Source organism: Lithobates pipiens, unplaced genomic scaffold, assembly GCF_037356315.1.
Source record: "Lithobates pipiens isolate NorthernLeopardFrog02 unplaced genomic scaffold, aLitPip1_a1.2 Scaffold_22, whole genome shotgun sequence".
Lineage (NCBI taxonomy): Eukaryota > Metazoa > Chordata > Amphibia > Anura > Ranidae > Lithobates > Lithobates pipiens.
Window position 1 is genome coordinate 140,176,730 of NW_027507784.1, and position 16,452 is coordinate 140,193,181.

Below are 16,452 nucleotides of genomic sequence, written 5' to 3' on the forward strand. Positions count from 1 at the left end.
AACAGCAATATGCCGCGAGTGGCGGCTCCCATGCGTGGGAGTGACGTCATCGTGGCTCAGTTAAAAGACAGCGCCGGAGCAGCGAGACCCACCAAGAAGATGGAGGCTCCGTACACAGGGGGACAGCGTTGACATCGCTGGCTCCTGTGTCAGGTAAGTGACACATAATAGACTACTATGCGATGCATAGTAGTCCATTATGCTTTACCTTTGCAGGGAATCAAAGAGGAAGTAAACCCATTAGGGTTTACTTCCTCTTTAAAGAAGCTATAAAAAGTAGGCGGACATGTCAGTGGATATATCCTATTAACTACAGAATGTGTAGGGGCTATAGCTGCACCAACATCACACGGCTTGTTTTGAGAATATGTACTGATTACGACTTTATAAATAATAGACATGATTAAGAAATGCCTTTTTTGGTTTAAGTCTTCTTTAGAAAAGGTAGAGTTGAATACAATGATTTTAGTGCTATCTACACACACAGCTATTGTGTCTGATAAGGAAAAGATTCAGTATAAAGAAGCATAGTTCCCGATCAGTGATTTAGGAGCCACTTCTGCCTTTTAGTTAGCTTTGGTGTGGCTCTTTGCCTGTAGACCATTTGATACACTGCGGCTGATCTACTAAAGCAAAGAGAATGTGTATTTATCTCAGCTAATAGGGTGAAACTTGCTCATGATTATATATTCAAAAGTAAAGAGTCACTTTGGAAGTAAAAGCTCCTTCAGTAAAAGTCTACCACATTATGTACTTCCCATATGTTATGAATGTAGGCATGAAAATATTAGTTTATATTATTATGACTTATATTATCTGAGCTTTTTTGTTTTTATACTGAACTGTGGTGCTTCAACACTTTTTAATTCTGAATTTATAAGCAAGCAAACACTGTTTTTATAGGCATAACTAGAACCATAACAGTTCACATCAGTTTTATGGGGCTCAGCAGCACACAAGGCCCACAGGGGGCAACAACCTACACTGACTGTATGCATAATAATAACATAAACTGTGAAACAGTACAAGGAAAATAGTAAAATGTAAATAGTTTGCAATACTTGTCAGTAGTAGAAGCGGAAAACCATCCAGTCAAATTGAAAAGGTGTAATTCCTGCCATTAGAATGTCCCCCGAGATTCTCTAACTCTGTTAAAAACGTTTCTCCTATGATTTTAGTGTTTCATAAATAATTACAAGAGCCTCACTTTTTGAAACACAAAACTCAATCTGATAACATCTAGAGATGTAGAGATGAAACCAAGTTACTAGATAGATATACAGATGCACTGCTCATACCAGGTGGAGCTGTTGAGTGAATGAAGCGGGTGCTCAGGCCAGATGTCCTCTCGTTCACCAGTTAATAACAAAACAAATGGTAGATGAATGAATGAGAGTGCCGGCAGCTCCGAAAATCCTTATGAATACGTTTTCCTTTACATGATGGTGAGTAAAAGCAGTGCAATCCTTATGAATGATTTTTTCTTTACATGACAGTGAGTAAAAGCAGTGCTAACGCGTTTTGGCAATAATTCTTGATCAAGTTGCTGGCTCTCTCGTTTGTTTGGCAAGTTACTAGATCATTCTAACACCACACTGTTCTAAAGTTTAGCCATTGTAAATGCATTAGAAAGCACCAATATTCACATTCTCGTTTTTCAGCTTAAAGAATACCTATGCCGAAGACCAGCAATGCAACATATTGCATGTTACAGTCCTTAGATGTGGGGGTTGTTTTAGTTTTCCTACTTTTACTATTGCAAAGATTCTTAGTCTAGTGACAGTACCAAGAGCGATAAAAAGGTGTTTAAAACCACTGAGCTAGCCCCATTGAAAAACGATATGTTGAGTAATGAAAGAAAATACAATTACTTGATACAAGTAACTTGTGCACATATTAAACACAAATGAATGCAGTTATGTATTCATCAAAACTTAACTTTGGGCTTATGTAAAAACATATAAATTCATCTCCCCTTTGCCTACCACCACCACCCAAGCAGATGAAGAATACATTGCTTGTTTTGTCCAAGGGATGATCCATTACATAGCAATACCAACCCTATTACAGGGTTCAACAGTTTTTCTCCTTGACGATCACAGTTGTAAAAATCCTTCCAGTGAAGCTGCTCTGATTGCCAATCTCCAACAACCTTGTTGACCCCACCCCCTCTGTCCAAAGTCATCAAGTACAACACAAGACTTGTGGTCTTGCATTTATGTTAGGAAGTTGGTTCCCTGTAAAGCAGCATTCCAGCATGAAGAGAGATGGCCGGTGTTCTGGCAGATAGTGTCCTGCCATCATATAGTGTCCGCCCCATACTGCGCAGAAGAAGCTTCGGAAAATCTCTGAAGATGAACGGCGCCTGCGCCGTGAGTGGAGGTGGTAGCCCCACCATCCAAGTGGACATAGGGTTGGGAAAATTATTTTATATTCCTACTCTATGTCCACTTGGATGGTGAGGATAGAACCTGGACTCACAGCGCAGTACACAGCGGACACTATCCGATGGGGGGCCATATGTGATAGGACACCGGCACTAGTTGCAATTTAGGTTCTGCTGCAGTGCACATGTACAGGCGGTGAATGTGCTGAGAGCTGGAAAGGTCAGAATGACTAGACAGATAAACTCATCAGTGTGCTGCTGTTCCTTTATTGTTCAATTAGCAGGCTGTGGGTCTGTACTTGAGCACACTAGGCTGGAACAATAGCTAACTGAAAGCTTTCAATATTATTTATTTTGTTTAATCTGTAACAGAAATCTATGTCAGGAAATAAAGAGACTGCTGTACGACGATCAAATCAGTTGACAATTTGGGCAAAATTGAAAAAGGTAAATGGTGATGTCTCAATATATGATCTCAGATATGTTCAGTCCACGGAGGATCTTATAATTCTTGAATCATGATTGCCTGGACTCCTGATATACATGATTCTCCACAGATTAGAAAGATATGTAAATATTCAGGTGAGTCAGTGAGCCTTCTTATTTGAGCATCACTGTATGATAATCAGCTCTAGCTTTAGACAAGGCCCTTAGAGTACAAACCAAACTGGGCCATTTATGCACTTCTATGAATCATTACTTTATTTAAACCTACAGGGCATATAAGTCATGTTTAGATAGTGAACTGAATGTACAATTTGAAATAGAACTATATTCTATTTTTCTTTTATTGCTGTTGCATTTTCTGTGAATTCAGAAACTGAACCCATCCCGGCTGACTGACCTTATTCATGTGTCAGTCAATTATACTGCCAGCTGAATGATGTTTTTTATGTGGTCACCATTGGACCATTCTAACAGTAACTCATAAATATGTATTCATCTACATGAAAAGACTGGGTGGACTAATAGGGCATGGCCACTGTAACATTTAAATGATAACATCACAGTTAAAAGGATTTAAAACAGTTGTGTTGACCATTGTAACCAATCAGGTTCATATTTCAAGAGTAAATTAATAAAAAAAATTAAAAAAAATAGGCTGACAGACAACATCTGAGAACCATCTATCACTTTCAAATGCATCAAGATAACTTATTTAAATGTATAACATCTATATATCTGTTCTTGTTAGTGAATCTTTTGTCATCCAGTGCATCTTTATATGCATTAGGAAAAGGATTACCGGTAGTCCCCGGCGTTCAAGGAACCATGCATGTGAAGTTCAACTACTGCTGATAACTGTGGCTTGACAATCAAGTACAGCCCCAATTCCAAAAAAGTTGGGACGCTGTGTAAAAGCTACATAAAAACAGAATGCAATGATTTGGAAATCTCATAATCCGGGATTTTCACAACAGAAAATAGAAAACATATCAGATGTTTAAACTGATAAAATGTACTATCTTAAGAAAAAAACAAAAGTCATTTTGAAATTGATGGCAGCAACACGTCTCAAATAAGTTGGGACAGGGCCATGTTTACTACAGTGTAGCATCCCCTCTTCTTTTAACAATACTGTAAACATCTGGGAACTGAGGAGACCATCTGCTGGAGTTTTGGAAGAGGAATGTTGTCCTATTCTTGCCTGATATGCGATTCTAACTGCTCAACAGTCATGAGTCTTCTTTATTGTATTTTTCCTTTCTAGATGCACCAAATATTTTCAGTTGGTGAAAGGTCTGGACTGCAGACGGGCAAGTTTAAGTGGTTGTAAACCCTTGTTTACAACTTTATGTTACAGGTAAGCCTATATTAAGGCATACCTGTAGCTAACAAGGATATCTTCTAAACCTGTACGTTTTAGGATATATCCCTGTATTTGCATGTGCCGACATCATGCGGCACATGCGCACTTAAGACAACTGAAGCAATGGCGCGATATGCTGTTGCTTCAGTTGTACTGTGCCGTTCCCACGTGCATCCGCAGAGTGACGTCATCGCGGCTCCGGCTAATCACAGTGCCAGAGCCGCGATACCTGAAAGTCACTCCGGTACAACATGCCAGCAGTCGGAGGGGGAGACATGGACTGATGTGGGGGCTTGAATCTGAGGTGAGTGATACATAATTAGCTAGTATGCTATGCATACTAGCTAATTATGCCTTTCTCTTGTAGGGTTTTTTGTTTTTTCATTTTTTTGCTATGGGTTTACTTCGTCTTTAAGCACCTGGACTCTTCTAGTTCAAAGCCCTGCTCTTGTCATATATGCAGTATAGCATTCTTTTCCTGAACTATGCAAGGCATTCCCTAAAAAAGATGTTGCCTGGATGGGAGTATATGCTGCTATAAAATCTGGATATAGATTTCACCATTGTTGGAGCCTTCCCAGATGTGCAAGCTGCCCATTACATACACACTAATGCACTCCCATACCATTAGAGATGCAGGCCTTAGAAATGAGCGCTGATAACAAGCAGGAAGGTCCTTCTCTAATTTAGTCCGAGGGACCCGGTGCCCATGATTGTCAAAAAAAAATTCAAAGTTCAATCTACTCACAGAACAGTTTTCCACTTTGCAACAGACCATTTTAAATGAGCTTTAGCGGAAATAAGACGGTTTCTAGATCATGTTCAGATATGGCTTCTTCTCTGCATGATAGAGCTTGAACTTGCATTTTTGATTGGCATGGCTAACTGTGTTTACAGACAATGATTTTTGGAAGTATTCTTAAGCCCATGCAATAATGTCCATCACAGAATGATGTCTGTTTTTAATGCAGTGCCATCTAAGGGCCCTAAGATCATAGGCATCTAATATCTCCTATCAGCCTTGCCCCTTACGCATAGTGATTTCTCTAGATTCTCTGAATCTTTTTATGATATTATGTACACTGTAGATGATGATATATATAAAGTCTTTGCAATTCCATGTTGAGGAACATTATTGAGACATCGTTTCACAATGTTTAGATACAGCTTTTCACAGACTGGTGAACATCTGACCATCTTTACTTTTGAGATGCTCTGACTCTCTAAGATGCCCTTTTTATTCCCAATCAAGGTACTGACCTGTTGCCAGTTAATTTTATTCGTTTTAAAATGTTCCTCCAGCTCTTCCTTGTTAGTCCCACTTACTTTGCCAGCTTTTTTTGCTCTTTCTCAACTTTTTTGATCCATGTTGCTGCCATCAATTTCAAAATTACCTTTTTTTTTTCTTAAAATGGTACATTTTCTCAGTTTACAAATGTTATATGTTTTCTATTTTCTATTTTGAATATAATATGGGTTTATGAGATTTACAAATCATTGCATTCTGGTTTTATGTAGATTTTACACAGTGTCCCAACTGTGTTTTGGAATTGGGGTTGTAATTGCTATAACACATCAATACAAAGCATACGGTAATACTGCAGCCTTGTGTAGGAACTCAACAGGCAATTAGTAAAAAACAAAGTTAAAAAAAACCTTTATCTTATTGTGAATACAGAATGTTTGATAATGTAGGTCCACAGTATGACTTCAATGAGAAAAAAATACCTTTTTCTAAATTTTTAGGATCAGCAGGCTAGCAAGGAAAGAAAATGAAAAGGGATACTAAAAGTCCAATAATCAGTGAAAGAAAAGATGGGAAAAATATGCCTGGTAAAGGTTATCAATAAATGAAATAAAATAGTTCCACACAGTTGTGCAGCAATTTGCTCACACATGGACAGAAAACAACATGGATGACACTCACTGGATCAGCCAGAAAATTCTACAAAACGCATACAATCCAGATGGCATGAATGTCATATGGTAATTGTGGCAGTGTCTAATAATTTCTACAAAGAGGCTCAGGAGCTTTTTAAGTGAGCACTTTAATGTAAAATAGCTGAATATGAAAACAAATACCCCTGACAGGTTACAGGTCTCATTGGACATTTTTTTTCCAAGTAATCTAAGTACTCTATTTGCACGAGGTACGTCATTTCCGGCCACGCATTGACTCCTGGGATATGAGTTTCATCAATCCCAGGAGTCAATGGGCCTCCTCCGTTTGTTCATACGCTATGTTTTCGAAGATATGCGCATGCGCAAGATCAGCAGGTGCATGCTGGGTAGCCAAGGAAGAAGAGATGAGTCAGCTTCACATGCCAACACTGAAGATGGAAGCATGCTCCCCGGGGAAATCTGAGTAAATTATTTAAAAAGAAAAAGAATAATAACATGTACATTAAATAATCATGCCAATATGTCTTTGATTAGGTGAGATCATCACATGGGGGTTTTAAAAAAAAAATAAAAAAAGCTGGAACTCCAGATCATGTGTTTTGTTTCCTGCAAACAGGGCTAGATTTCCAAGGTTCAATATTCCCAAGGTTGGCCTGCTTGGTTTGATAGATGAATACAACTAGTCCAATAATGAAAAAATTAAATTTACTCTATATTGTTCTAAGCAAGAAAATGTATTTTAATAAATTGAAAGAGCACAACTCCTCAGAGGTTTACCGCAACTGAAGAGGCTTATTGATGACCTTGTACCCACATTCAAGATAGTATACAATAGTAGAGCTTGGCCCCAAAAATATTACAAGATTTAACTAGACATGTGCACACTGAAATATTTTGTTTCGGAATTTTGTTTTTGTCCGAAAAATACATTTATTTAGTTACTCCCGAAATTTGTTTTTATTTAATTTGTTTCGTTAGAAAATGCACTCGCCCAAAAATCCAAAATAATTAAGATTGAATCTGCCATTGAAGGCTTATGGTGTCTGTCGAATGTTCTAAGAAGATTCGACGGAGCAGCTAAACTGTATGACGCCGTAATCGTACATTTCCGGATGAATGTTCCGCCTACAAGCTATAGTAAAATTCTAATGTATGACAATAGTAATATGACAATAGTAACAATAGTAATAATTATATTTATTAATTATTATTACTAGTCAACCAACATTAGAATTCTTCTATAGTCTATAGACAGAGCATTTGACCATAAATCTCCACTCGCGGCAACTGCTTCATTTAATCTTCATGTTGAATCTTTTCTCTCTATGTCGAATAATCTTGGACTAATAGAATTAGGTTAGGCACATTCAACCTTTTTTGCTATTGTCTCTATAATGTTGAATCTTTTCTCTCTATGTAGAATAATCTTGCACTAATAGCGCTAAGGTTAGGCACATTCGACCACAGGTTCGATGGACACAGATTGCTATTGTCAGCATCATGTCAAATCTCCTATCAATATCTGTTGTCGTAACTAAAGTGAAAATAATCGTTTGTTAAAACGATAACGAAAAAATTTCCTGAAATTTGGATGAAAATGCATTGGACGAAAACGAATACACATGTCTAGATTTAACAACCTTGGATTGACGTAACCCAGCCTGACAGGCTAGTGTTGGCCATGCTGCCTCTCCTCGATCAGGTACTTGTTAACTCATCATATGGGACAAGCTTAACATTTATATATCCCCTTTGTCAACTATATAGGTGCGAATTGAATGTTGATGTGTATGGGTCTGTGCATATGGTATTTTTTTGTTAGCACACCTGTGAGTGTGCAATAGGCCAGCTTAAATGTATATGTAAAACACATACATAAATTAATACCGTTTACTAAAAAAGATGAAAACAAGCCAGGGGTGTGACAGACTCCCATACGGTACCACAGCATCTCAGTATTAACTAATATAAGAAAGGCAGAGGTGAGAGACAGTGGAAGAATGTGCCAGACTGCCAAGAAGAGGTAGTAGGGCACAAGAAAAGGAAATAAACAAGCGTGAGAGAATCCAAGGAACAGAAAGCATAGCTGGTAAAATCAGACAAATCATCACAACTGGGAACAGATAGGGTTCATTTTAATTTAAATGCCCTTCTGCAATAAAATATTTGTGTTTTACTGCATAAGATTGTCTTCCAAATAGATGTCACATTCATTGCTATGTGGCTAGCTGGCATAAATACGCAGCAGCTCAATGTGTTTTTGAAAAATAAGACATATCAATTTGAGTGCTAATGTTTATTTAGCAGACTAACTAAAAATCCATATCCTGAATGTCAATGTATCTTCACCATCAAAAAGCTGTACTTGGAAATGTTCCTCCCTGCTCTGCACTGTATAGTAACATGTGTTAGTTACTCACACCACAGTGCATGCGTTATCGCATGGGAAAGCGTGTGTTCCCAGTGTGAGCCTAGTATGACCTGGCCCTTAATCTAGGTTCTGTGTGAAAAATCTGACTCCCTGATAAACTTAATTTTAGTTTTAGACACCACGGTATAAAATAATGGATGTGGGGACCTTTTGGTGGGTGTGATTTTTTTTATTTTGCGTGGGGGGGGGGGGGGGGGGCATTACATTCTTGGACCCAGGCAGCACAATGTCTTGTCACAATTCACACTTCACTAAGTGTGCATCTTCTGCTCCTTTACATAATTAGCCCCATATTTTTCAATACTTTATAAGTCAATGACTTTGCACAAATGCAAATTAGGAGCTCTGAATGGCTGCGTTCTTGTTCCAGGTCAGCATAGCTCCCAACTGTCCCTGATTTTGAGGGACTGCCCCTGATTTTGAGGGACTTTCTCTGATTTGGAGCAATGTCCCTCTGTCCCTCATTCCTCCTCATTTGTCCCTCCTTTTGGTCTGATCTATATAGTTGTATATAAAAATTCACTTTTTACCTATCAAAAAGTGTTTTCCAGCACTAAACCTTTCATCTGATTACTAAATTGCTGCATTTGTAAATTCCAAAAGTCAATATAAAGGAATAGTAGTGGTAAAAAAAAGCACTTGTGGGTTTAAGCAATCTTGTTTTTTGTACAATTCTCCTTTAAGGGAGCGTGGCATCCTATGCCTGCATACTTTTTCTGATAGGTGTCCCTCATTCCCATCTCAAAAAGTTGGGAGGTATGAGGCCAGTAACACAACGTATGAGGCCAGAGACAACCAGGTAAATAGAATTTTCAGAAAAAATTCAAAAATGATTGCAGCATATTTCTTTACAGGATTCCCTTCAAGTGCCCAAAAGCAGGCATGTAAAAACACAACTAATACAGGCATACCCCACTTTTAAGTACACAATGGGGTTTATTTACTAAAGTTGGGAAATGCAAAATCAGGCTCACTTCTGCATAGAAACCAATGAGATTCCAGGTTTTATTACTAAAGCTTAATTGAACAAGCTGGGGTTAGACGCTCATTGGTTTCTATGCAGAAGTGAGCCTGATTTTGAACTTTCCAGCTTTAGTAAATAAACCCCATTGTGTACTTACAAGTGGGGTATGTCTGTAACAAAAATTAGGAATATGCATAGGTGTGCACAGCGGCATTCACACCAGTAAGGTATACATAAACGATCCAATATTAATATGTTATCATATATTCCCAATATTGATATACAAGTTTTACATAAAGAAAACTGCATTCATTGATATAGAGAAATGAGTATGGACATTGAGACAACAGCAGATTTTACTGTATTTAAAGCCTGAATGCTACAGTAATAAATTACAAGAGGTTATATTGGAATGAAAAAAGAAAAGAAAAGAAAAACAATGTTGGTGCCCTTCCCATGGTGGAAAACTACATAGAGTTTAGAGCTCTCAACATTGCTAAATGTATCTTGTCCTACCAGAACAGTGTTGATTTTGGCCTACTATAAAAATGACAGTAACAGCTGGATATTGGATAAAAAGACCTTAGAATATACTGCATGACAGCCCACATTCTCTGACAAATGGCAGATTTGTCAAATTGCTGGACTTTCTTATGGCACACTAGAAATTAAATTTTAGTGCTTGATGATTAAAAGGAGGCAAAAGTGGACAACAGTTCTGATTAACAGCCACTGCAACTTTGCTATTATCACTCAGTTTAGTGTAAGCTGAGCCACATGCAGTCTGCAACACGATTCCAGAGATTATCTCACAGGGTGACTGACAGAGTAGTTCCCAAATCATGGCCTGTGCACATTCAAATCTCTCTGCTTTCTATATTATCAACCACATTCTAATTCCCAAGGCAACTGAATCAGAGTGGTGGTCAGGAGAAAATTCTTAGGGCTGACAATTTTTGCCTTAGATTTTCTGGGTGTAAGTCAGCTCAAAGCCTTCAGTGAGTGTCAGGGCCATTGCTACCACTAGGTAAACTAGGCAGCTGCCTAGGGCACACTGCCGCCTAGGGTGCCCGGGCCACTGGTATTCCTACTCTCTTCTCTCTGCAGCAAGCAACTAAGTTTCAGCATCAGCAGGCTGCCACCGCTCCGTTCGCACATAGTGTCAGAAGCTCAGCGATGGAAGAGGACTGTGTCTGTGTCCCGTCTTTCGAATGAATGGAAGCAAGCAAACATTCATTGATTGGCGCTGGTAGGCTGCATTAATGGGCGCTGGTGAGGTTGAATTTGATGGATGCTAGTGAGTCTGCATTTGATGGGCGTTGGTGAGGCTGAATTTGATGGGCGCTGGTAAGGCTGCATTTGATGGGCGCTGGTGAGGCTGCATTTGATGGGCTCTGGTGAGGCTGCATTTGATGGGCGTTGATGAGGCTGAATTTGATGGGTGCTGGTGAGGCTGCATTTAATGGGCGCTGGTGAGGCTGCATTTGATGGGCGCTGGTGAGGCTGCATTTGATGGACCCTGGAAAAGCTGCGTTTGATGGGCTCTGGAGAGGCTGCGTTTGATGGGCGCTGGAGAGGCTGCAATTGATGAGCGATCGAGAGGCTGCATTGATGGGTGCTGGGGAGGCTGCATTTTATGGACGCTGGTGAGCTGCATTTGATGGGCACTTCATTAAAAAGGTGGGTTATACATGAACAGGGCAAAGGGGGTGTGGTCAGGGGTGGACCCAAAGGGGGTGGCAAAATGAGGTTTCGCCTAGGGTGTCAAAAATCACCAGCCTTGGTGAGTGTGTGTGTGTGAATACATCTCCAGCATTACAAGCCGGGGTTTTCACATCACCAAGAAAAATTGTGTGGACTGGTGTAGTACAGAAATGCCTGCATGAAATATTAAGCTATTGAGCCTGTAGGCTTCCCTCCTGGAATATCAGGGTTTATTTCTGTTTTAACTCAATTTTATCTTTAAGCACCTGTATGAGACTTTCTAAGGTCCAGACTCTGGGGCTGATTTACTAAAGGCAAATAGACTGTGCACTTTGCAAGAGAGTTTTCCCTTAGATTAACCTCTTGCTGACCAGCCGCCGTCATTGTACTGCGGCAGGTTGACACGGCTGTACAAACCCCCGAAGGTGTATGACGGCGGCATAGGTGTATGATGACCGTATAGGAGGAAATGTCCGCCGGCGAACCTCAATAGCTCCTCAGAGAGCCAGAAAGGGGATCTGTCAATGTAAACAGACAGATTCCTTATTCTGTCAGGGAAGTAGAGAGATATGCTGCTCCTAGTGATCAGGAACAGCGATCTCCCTCTACTCCCAGTCAGTACATTCCCTCCCACAGTTAGAAACGTTAGAAACACCTCCCTAGGGAACACTTAACCCCTTGATAGCCCCCTAGTGTTAACCCCCTCCCTACCAGTGAAATTTATATAGTAATCAGTGGCTATTTGTAGCACTGATCACTGTATAAATGTCAATGGCCCTAAAAAAGTGTCAAAAGTGTCTGATCTGTCTGTTATGTAAAACTATACTACAAATGCCATAAATCTCCTATACTGTAGACGCTATAACTTTTTGCGCAAACCAATCAATATACACTTATATGATTTTTTGTACCAAAAATATGTAGAATAATACAAATTGGCCAAAACTGATGAAGAAATTTGTTTTTACTTTTTTTTATTGGATATTTATTATAGCAAAAATGTAAAAAAAACAGTTTTTTTTACAAAAATTGACACTCTCTTTTGATTATAGCGCAAAAAATAAAAACTGAGGTGATCAAATACCACCAAAAGAAAGCTCTATTTGTGAGAAAAAAAAGGACATCAATTTTGTTTGGGTACAACCTCGGACGTCCATGTAATTGTCAAAGTGTCACAGTGCCGTATCACAATAAATGGCCTAGTCAGGTAAATCCTTCTGGGGCTGAAGTGGTTAATGAACGAGGTGAAGCTTTGCTGACTTCCATCCTCTAATCATGTGCAAACAAAAATACTGTTTTTTGTTTGTTTTTGTTCTTTTCATTGCACATCAATTGGGTATTCTTTTCAAAGTGAATTTTTACCATAGTCACTTAGCTAAAGGAACATTTCCTTGTCAAAAGTCTGTTTGCGTTTATGAAATCACCTCCCTGTGTTTCCCCCATTAAGCAGAAAAGCTGCATAGTGTGACTTTTCTTTTGTAGTTTGGTGGGCCTGGGTGTGTGCATAGAGGCATTGGGGTTGATTAACTAAAGGCAAATATATGGTGTACTTTGCAAAATACAGTTGCAATCTGCAAGAGCTGTTGCCCCAGAGCTTTGGAAATGAGCAGAAGCTCTGCTGACTTCCATCATCAAATCATGTACAAGCAAAATTGCTGTTTTTTTTATTTTTTTATTTTACCTGGACTTGATTGAGTATTCTTTTCAAAGAGAAACTTTCCTCATTTACATCGTCCTGGAGCAAATGCCTTTAAGATCTATTTGCCTTTAATAAATCAACCCCATCGTGTAAGGCTAAATTCTCTCCAGGTAGTATTGTGTTGCCTTTTTAGTTGTTAAAACTAATAAGCAATACCAAGCACTACTTCCAGCAAATGCACTACGTTGACATACATTACAGAAAATGGTGTCTGTTACATTATCAGTCCTAATGTAAATTCTAAATTCAGGCCCATTCTATATGGACCTCAAAGTGTCTCCAAAGTAATATTATCCCTTTCACATTCAACGGTTCATCCTACAGAGAGTTTTATAAATGAAGGTCCAAACTGTGATGACAGAAGTAGAAGCTGAATGAAGGTGACAGCAGACAGGTCAAAGGAGTAAAGAATATAGCCGGTATCACATCACAGAGAAAGCACTATTGATGTTTCTAGAAAGGGATAAATGAAGGAAAATGGTCAACAAAGATCACGTTCAACCACTCGTAACCTTTGTGGGCTCCTTTACAACTCCAGGCAAACAGCTAATAATCAGATGAAATAAGAGAGTTGTTCAACCTGTCAAAGTATTTGTATCCAGTTCTGAGATTTATATATTCCTGCACAATAGCACTGTCAGGTGTATGATAGCTCCTTTCCCGTTTACAATTATAGACTGTAGAAGGAATTCATTTTGCGCTCTCTTCACCTATCAGCCTATTGACTGGACAGTGAAAGAGCAGCCAAAGACTGTTGAGGTGGTCTCTCTGCTCACTTTGCTTACTCTTTCAATCAGCATGCTCCTTGTCACTCATCTGCATGCAGCACAATGGATTGGCTTCCCAGATTGCCCCTCCCTCTGCTGGTCTGCAGCATAGGGGCGTGCCAGAAGCTGTTAAATCAAAATCAGGTACTTAGCTCTGGCTCTAATGTAATCATTTATTAGTTAGCGCCTAGCTACATTAAAGCAGACATTTGCATTTTTGCAACCCTTCACAATCTTAAAAGCTGTTTTTGTATTTTTTTCATTTTTTATTTTTGGTCCAGCCCACCTTCTCTACCCATTCTTGCCTTGACAACAATGAGGTTTACTTTGCTCCAGCAGTATCATGCTACTGGGGGGGTTAGCTGCAAGAAGCTAGAAGAGACAGTCAGCTCCCAATGACAAAAGGAAAGGAGACACCAGTGTGGGACACGGAGTGAGGGGGGTAGAGCAGAGGATCACAGCGGGACAATGCTGCAATCTCTGGCCATATAAATATGTTATTTGACTCAGTAGACAAGGTGGGAGGGCATTAAAATCAAAACTAACCACAACGTGAAGGTAAAGTGGTTGTAAAGGTAAAAGGATTTGTATCTTAATGCATTCTATGCATTGAGATAAAAAGCATTGTGTGTGCAGCAGCCCCCCTCATACTTACCTGAGCCCCATCTAGATCCAGCAATGTTGCAGGAGTGCCTTGGCTGCCCGTGACTCCCCTCTCCATTGGCTGTCACAGCAGTGAAGCGCTATTGGCTCCCACTGCTGTCAATCAAAGTCGGTCAATCAATAGAGAGAAAAGGGGGGGTGGGGCCAGGCTGCAGCTCTGTGTCTGAATGGCTCGGCACAGGTGCCCCCATAGGAAGCCGCTTGCTGTGGGGGCACTCAACAGGAGGGAGGGGCCAGGAGCGCCAAAGAGGGACCTAAGAAGAGGAGGATCAGGGATTCTCTGTGTAAAACCACTGCACAGAGCAGGTAAGTATGACAGGTTTGTAATTTTTAACAAAAAAAATAAAAAAACAAGACTTAAATAGCACCTTAAGTACCACTTTAATGTGTATTTTTGATTCCTATGTAGAGTTGTGCTTTAACTACAGAATTTTACAATATATCTATGTCTTGACTGATATGATTCTGTTAAATACCTTTGTTTCTGAAGCAGAATCTAGCATTTGTCCACGATAATGAACAGAAAGTGACTTTTAGAGTCTTGACTCGGCATACTGTTTGCCAGCGCTCGGTATAATTAGCACTTGTCGTGTCTGCTTTCTTTACACAGCAAATTTATTCACTGAGATGCTTGTGGTTTTGTTAAACTTGCCACTAAGAGGTGCTAACTGCAGAGCCGAGAGATCTCATGTAAATTATGGCTTGATGCACATAACATTACCGAGCTCCGATTCCAGCCCCGGGGAATGAATATATCTTCCATCACATTGCTCGGGCTGCTGCAGCACTTGTAGTGCTGATTTGTGTAATTAATACCACTGGCTATTCAGAATATCATTACACAGCTGTGCCCTGCTACTTGCCAATGCTATGGGAAACCAATGTTGTTTCGATGGTACACAAATATTAATGTTTGCACAATACCTGCCATTGTGTGATCATACACTGAGTGTATTATATCTATTTCATGACTCTGAAACCTTCCAAAGCTCTTCTTGTCACTTGCCATTATGTGTGTTTACTCTTTTCATTTGATTTATGATAACTATATACTATTCTGCTGTACTGCGATGGAACAAAGGATTACGGTAGAATTCTAGGATAAACCTAACTAGTCTTAAAACTGCTCCCAACCCCTTACTAACATCTATGCTGACTAACCTGTGTAAGAAAGATATATATACTTACTTATTTTGAGGCCATTCCGGTCTCCGGTCCGGTCACATGATCTGACTTCCCTGTATCAGCCAACAGCAGCTGCAAGGAAGAGAGAGCCACAACAATGGCCGTGTTAAGCCTATGGGTGACGTCACCACTCCCAGGTATTGCTAGCTGTTGTTGAGCGCTCTCTACTCTCCCCTGCAGCTGGCACTTGCTGACACAGGGGATCACTTGACCGGACTGGAGCTGCTTGAAAATAGGTAAGTGTGTGTATTTTTCTCACACAGCTTAGTGATCATAGGTGATAGGAGGGGGAGAGATCATTTTTAAAATGAGTTAGGTTTATCCTGAAATTCTACTTTTAGTTTAACTGACAATGTACTTGTGGGAACGTATGTGTATGTGAAGTATGGGATATACCATTGCTGACTTGCTCTAAAAGGTGCACGTTCCAGGGCTGTTAGGTTGATTTAGGTTTTACTACTTTATGAACCATGTGATCCACAAAAGATGTATGGCCAAAAAAGCTTTGACCATACTTCTCTTTCAAGCATGCATTTATGATTAAAAAAAAAAAACACTGTTAATTAGACGATAGTTTAGAGCAGTGGTCATCAACCCTGTCCTCAGGGCCCACTTACAGGCCAGGTTGTATGTATTACCTTGGGGAGATGCAGACTAGAATACTGCAATCACTGAGCAGCAAATGATATCACCTGTAATGTATTTCAGTTATCTTGCAAACCTGGCCTGTTAGTGGGTCCTGAGGACAGGGTTGATGACCACTGGTTTAGAGGATCCCTGTATACCCCACCTCAATTCTAACCCTACGGGGGTACCTGTTGGGAATTTGTGTATGTGTGGGATATTTTTTTAATATGTTTGTATCTATTTTTGGTTGAATTGTATTAAAATTTATATATTTTTTATCTTAAACCTTGGGTCTGTGCATCAGTGTCGTGATA

The 16,452-nt window shown here is 39.7% G+C and overlaps 1 protein-coding gene across 31 annotated transcripts in view; it reads right to left on the minus strand.

Moving 5' to 3' along the window:
* MAP2 (microtubule associated protein 2) overlaps positions 1-16,452 on the minus strand; it is a 325,226-nt gene that overhangs the window by 147,251 nt on the left and 161,523 nt on the right. The window lies entirely within an intron of this gene.